Source organism: Onychomys torridus, chromosome 13, assembly GCF_903995425.1.
Source record: "Onychomys torridus chromosome 13, mOncTor1.1, whole genome shotgun sequence".
Taxonomy (NCBI): Eukaryota; Metazoa; Chordata; class Mammalia; order Rodentia; family Cricetidae; genus Onychomys; species Onychomys torridus.
This window is the reverse complement of record NC_050455.1, coordinates 55,706,545-55,712,617: the sequence shown is the minus strand read 5'-3', so window position 1 is coordinate 55,712,617 and position 6,073 is coordinate 55,706,545.

The window sequence follows — 6,073 nt, the reverse complement described above, 5'->3', positions numbered from 1 at the left end:
TCTCTCCCCTAATACTGACCATCCTACATCCAATTCAAGTTCATCCTCTCACCCACAGATACCATCCTCGGGCCACTGGGAGGGAAGAAGAGGCCAGAATGCAGTGGGCTCAGGAATCCTGGGGTCTGGGGCACAGTCTAGAGCAGTGATTTAAGGTTAATGGGCACATTGGAAGGCAGCTGAGGGCTCTTATCTGGGTCGTGTGCAGCAGCGGTTCTGACTCTGACCCTGGCCTGCCGCTGGGGGCCAGAGCCTGCTCACCCCTACCAGCTCCATGTTTAGCTTGTGTTAAGCTCTTCTGGTGCACGGAGCCTTCCATAAACCATTGTCTGAACTTCCTCTGGAATTTCTTTGATCCCACCATGAGGCACTCCTAACAATGTCAGTGAGCACATGGGTAGCATTATGGCCCCCTTCAAGTCCATCAGCCTGAAATGACCTGGTGACTAGAGGGCACCTGCGCAGGCTGACACAAAGTCGCAGCTCCCTCCAAACCTGGCGGTTGCCTGTTACATGTTACCTGAGTGTGTTACAAACTTACTCTTTACTTTCCTATGCTCAGTCCTGCCTCAAACTCAGGATCTCCTGCCTCGGCTTCCTATGTGCTGTGATTACCAGCATGCTCCACTGTGCCTAGCTCTTTTATCCTATTTCACTTTTTTTCTTGAGACGGGGTTTCCCTGGGTAGCCTTGGCTGTCGTGGAACTCACTCTGTAGACCAGGCTGGCCTTAAACTCACAGAGATCTGCCTGCCTCTGTCTCCTGAGTGCTGGGATTAAAGGAGTGCACTACCATCACCTGGCCCTTATTTTACTTTTTTGCAGTACTGGGGATGAAACAGGGGCCTCAGCTGTGCCGGGCAAGTGCTACCACAGAGCTGTACCAATTCCATCTTAAAGGATTTTTGTATCAAGGAATTTTAGTTTCTTAAAAAAATACTTATTTTTTAGTTGACAAAAAGTGATATATATGTATCATATGCTACATTTGCCTTGATATACGTATACATCATAAAATGATCAAATCAGCCGGGTGGTGGTGGCACATGCCTGTAATCCCAGCACTCGGGAGGCAGAGGCAGGCGGATCTCTGTGAGTTCGAGGCCAGCCTGGTCTACAGAATGAGTTCTGGGACAGCCAGAGCTGCATCATAGAGAAAGCCTGTCTTGAAAAACAAACAAACAAACCAAGTTAATTAACATGTGTTACTTCACATAACATTTTCCTAAGGAGAAGTACACTCACCATCTTCTCTTACCAAGTTTCAAGGATGAGATGATGCCCTGTCCTTAGCTAGTGGCATTTGGACAATCACTGACTTCAACTGTCTCCTCCAGCTGAACCTTTGTTTCCTCTGACCCACCTCTCTCCTGAGCCCCACTTTCCTGTGTCCTAGGAAACAGACACACATCCATGAAGTCTATGATGGGGGTGGGTGCTGGAGTGGAGCTCTGCCCTTCAGAATGGCGTCACTGTTGCCGTCCTCAAGTTAGAGCAGTGTGGTTATCCACGCTCGCCCCTTACAAGGTAATGACCATTAGTCTTTTGTAGGGTAAAGGTCGTGAGACCCTTGCCTGAGAGTTCAGCTACGCCCTCCCTCTGGCCTCCCCGAATCTGGTCTTGGAGCCCTGTGGAGAGTGGTTGTCTGCCCGGGGTAGGCATCAGGTGAGTTGTCTCCATGCTGAGGTAGGGCTTTTTAGTGATGTAGCTGCCTGAGCGTCACCCATGCTCCCCTGAGTAACCCCAATAAACCCACTGCTTCAGGAAGCTGGACTTGGATGACACAATCTCTCTGGTCTGTTGGCGTCCCACCAGAGTGAGCAGAACTTCTGTGCACCTCTCCAGGAAAGGTCACACAGCGAGTGCGCATGTGCAGAGTGGAGCTGCGGCAAATCCAGCCTATGACAGACATGACTTGCTAAATCAGGGGAGGTCACAGAGTGTCTGTGCTGTGTGTGTAGTGAATGTGGGCGTGTGATGCACTCACAGGACTGACGCCAATGGCTTTTCCAAACCCAAATCCAGTCTGTGGCAGGGCTTGGTGGAAGGGTCTGAACAAGGTGGCAGAATCCTGAGATTAGTCCCTAAGGGACCCCGAACTGGCTCCACAACCTCCAAGCCTCAGTTTCCCCTCTAGGACGCATAGATGTGAGGATTCTTGAGCCAGATGTCTTGGGCTGCACTGGCGGCTCCCAGATAATGGTGGGGCCTTTCTCCTGCTCCTTCCTTCATGAGGCCCTCTTCTTGTGTATGTACACACACACACACACACACACACACACACACACACACACGCACACTGAATTCATCCATGGGAGAGGGAAGGACAGAAGCCTGGGCAGAGAGAAGCCCAGTGAAGTCTAGTCTGGGATATCTCAATCGGATGATTTAGGGTGAAAAGAAGAGGGGAAAGTGTTTTTAACTTTTTAATTTTTTTTATTTTTGTTTTTCGAGACAGAGTTTCTCTGTGCAGCTTCGAGTCTTTCCTGGATTTCGCTCGGTAGACCAGGCTGGCCTCGAACTCACAGAGATCCACCTGCCTCTGTCTCCCAAGTGCTGGGATTACAGGTGTGCGCCACCACCGCCCGGCCTAACTTTTTAATTTTTATTCCTCATCCCACTCCTGTGTGTGTGTGTGTGTGTGTGTGTGTGTGTGTGTGTGTGTGTATTACTAGGCATAGGACGTAGAGTTTTTCACGTTAGGCAAGCATCATTCACATTAGACAAGACACACCATTGAGCTGTACCTCACATGTGTGCTGGTGTTCAAGTTTTAAACTCTTATTTTATCTGTGTGAGCACATGTGCAGTCACATGGGACAGCACACAGGGAGGTCAGAGGTAACTTTATGAAGCTGGCTCTCTCCTACATTTACTTGGGTTCCAGGGATCAAACTCAAGCCATCAGTCTTGGATTGTCGGGAGCAAGCTCCTTTACCAGCTGAGCCATCTTGCAGTCCCTGGTATTTGTTTTAATTGTTTCCCTGTGTGTAGACAGTTGGAGTGTTTTCTAATTTTCTATTAGCAACACTAGAATATTTTAGCAGACATCTTCATCCCCATGGCATGTTTCAAATTGGGAACTGAGGACTGGTTCCTGGAGATGGAGTTCAGGGTCAATGGTGTGAAGAGTTGGGTAGACATTCAGTGGTGTGAAGAGTTGGGTAGATGATCAAGGGTGTGAAGTGTTAATGTCAAGGGGCAGCAGTGTTGGGGTAGGGGCTTCGCAGGACCTACAGCTGAGAGTTACCTGGTGAGAAAGGAAAGCCCCAACTGCACCCTGGCCTCCACCTCCCCTCTGGATTGCTTTCAGGGAGACTGGGCATAGCCTGCAGGACACTAGTGGTCTGGGGCATGTGACTCATGGGATCCTACAGCACCTGGTTAGGGGCAGGTTAAGGGAGACTGAGACACCACTGAGAAGCAAATCTAATGGAAAGGGGGGCTGCTGGCTCTGCTGGTGTCCTCTCCTGTAAAGCCTCCATGCTGCAAGAGAGACTTCTGGCAAAGAGAGCTCACATCTTCATGGTGACGATCCCTGGTGGTTCTTTCATGAGGCTAGGGGGCCCAGCTCCCTGACAGGTTTGGGGAAGAGGTCTGTGAACCCATAGAACAGACCTCAGGAAAGACCTCCTTAGGTCACTGATTGTTTCGTCACAGAATCAAAAGCAGATTGGAGATCAAGGAGATGGCTCAGTGGGTTTATCACATAAACCTGATAATCTGACTTCAAGTTTTGCATCCCCCTGGGGAAGGAGAGAAATCAACTCCCAAAAGTTGTCCTCTAATTGCATGCATGGGTGCCATCCCACACAAACACACACACACAATAAATAATTTTAAAGACCACCTTGGTTGTGGAAGATACCATTGCTGTAGGACGGGAGCTGTGTTGTGCTCCTGTGTGTATAATGCTGATATGAGCTATGCCCTCAAACCCTTTAATTTGCAACCAAAGAAGTTCCTACCCAAGGTCACAGAACAAACACTGAGTGTTCTGTTGAGTATTTTAACGAGGAGTGAGGAGAGAGGATGGGGAAGAAAGAGGCACCCTGTGACTGATGTCCCCCCAGAGGCCTTCCCCAGGGTCCCTGACTTGTCTTATCCACAATCCTCCCTCCCTCCTGGGTCCCTCACAGACAGGACCCAGAGTTCAAAGGCCTTCTCTGTAGAAGTTTGAGGGTCAGGGCCATGTCAGTGAGGCATACCTCTTTCACTATAAAATACTATTTTTAGTGTTTAATGATGATTCACGATTTGCTCACTCTTTTCATTTAGAAATAGTGAGTGCTTGCAACATGCCAGCCCAGTGATAGATGCTAATGGTCTCCTTAGCAGGTGTTGGGAACATTAGAAACAGATAAAAAATAATTCTCAGGCGCTGGGTCCAGAATGCAGCTCTGCCATACAGCATGTGCCTAGCATACTCGAGACTTTTAGTTCAACTCTCTCATCACTGAAAAAATTACATATGTACATTGTGTAATTATAAGAAGTTGACAGCGGAATAGTGGTTACCAGAGGCTAGGTAGTCAGGAGGGAAGAGTACCTGAAGATTATCAGTTTTAGGTAGTCCTCAGTGGGCAAGTCTGTGGGGCATTTTCTTGATTAATGGTTGATGTGGGAGGGTCCTCTGTGGGCAATGCTGCTCCTGGGCAGGTGGTCCTGGGTTGTATAAGTAAAGCTAGCAAACTCTGGGAGCAAGCCAGTAAAGCAGCATGCCTCCCTGGCTTCTGCTTCAGCTGCCTGGATTTCCCTTCATGATGGACTGTACGCTGTAAGCGGAAATAAACCCTTTCTTCCCTGAGGTGCTTTTGATTAGGCTGTTCATCACAGCAAGAAAAAGCATGTAGCTGAAGGTTTTCCTGTGCTCGCCCGACACCAAGGACCCCATAGCCACTTATAAAATAATCACTCAGAAACTCACATTAATTGAAACTGTATGGCCTAAACTGGGAGGTGGTGGCGCATGCCTTTAATCCCAGCACTCAGGAGGCAGAGCCAGGCAGATCTCTGTGTGTTTGAGGCCAACCTGGTCTACAGAGTGAGATCCAGGACAGGCACCAAAACTACACTGAGAAACCCTGTCTTGAAACACCCCCCCCCCCCCAAAAAAAAAAAAAAAAACCAACACCACCACCACCACCACCACCAAAAACTGTATGGCCTAATGGCTCAGGCTTCTTGCTAGCTAGATCTTACAGCTTAAATTAACCCATTTCTATAAATCTATGCCTTGCCACATGACTCGTGGCTTACCGGTATCTTTTTCATTTTCTTCTCATCACAGTGACTGGTGACTCCTGACTCAGCCTTCCTGTTCCCACAATTCTCTCTGCTTGTCCTGCCTATCCTTCCTGCCTGGCTACTGGCCAATCAGCACTTTATTTATTAACCAATCAGAGCAACACATTCACAGCATACAGAGCGATATCCTCAGCAAATGTGAACTGGAACAAAGCGGTAAATGAACTTACCCTGATTTGTACATTACACAATGTATCCTTGAATCACACCATCACACGGTGGCCCATCGAAAAATAATAAGAATGATGAGATGGTCCAGTGAATTCAATTGTTCTTTATGTGGTTTTCCTGTTTGTTTCTTTCTTGAAAGAGGCATGGTTTCAGTCTGGTCTCAAACTCACAATCCTCCTGCCTCAGCCTCCCAAGTGCTAAGATCACAGGAATGCACCACCACATCCAGTCACCCTGGATTTTTTTTTTTATTTTATTTTTTTAATTTTTTATTTTTGGCATTACTGCTAAGGAAGAAGGGGTGGACACAGAAGGCTGCCTGTAGGGATGTGAGGGGACAGACAGAAAGCACTCTCTGGAGGAGATCTTCAGTGGGATTCATTTGTGTTGATCCAGCAGATCCTTCAGGGAAATGGACCCCTGGGATCCCCAGGACAAGGGTGTTTCAATGGTAAAGGCTGTTGCTGGCCTCTTCATCTGTAAACTGGAGATGCTGCTGATACAATACAACACAGACCACGGGCCATATGGCTGAGTGGCATGCACAGTCCATTTCAAACAGAGTAGCACATTGACCTTTGCCCTCCCGCCCCAAG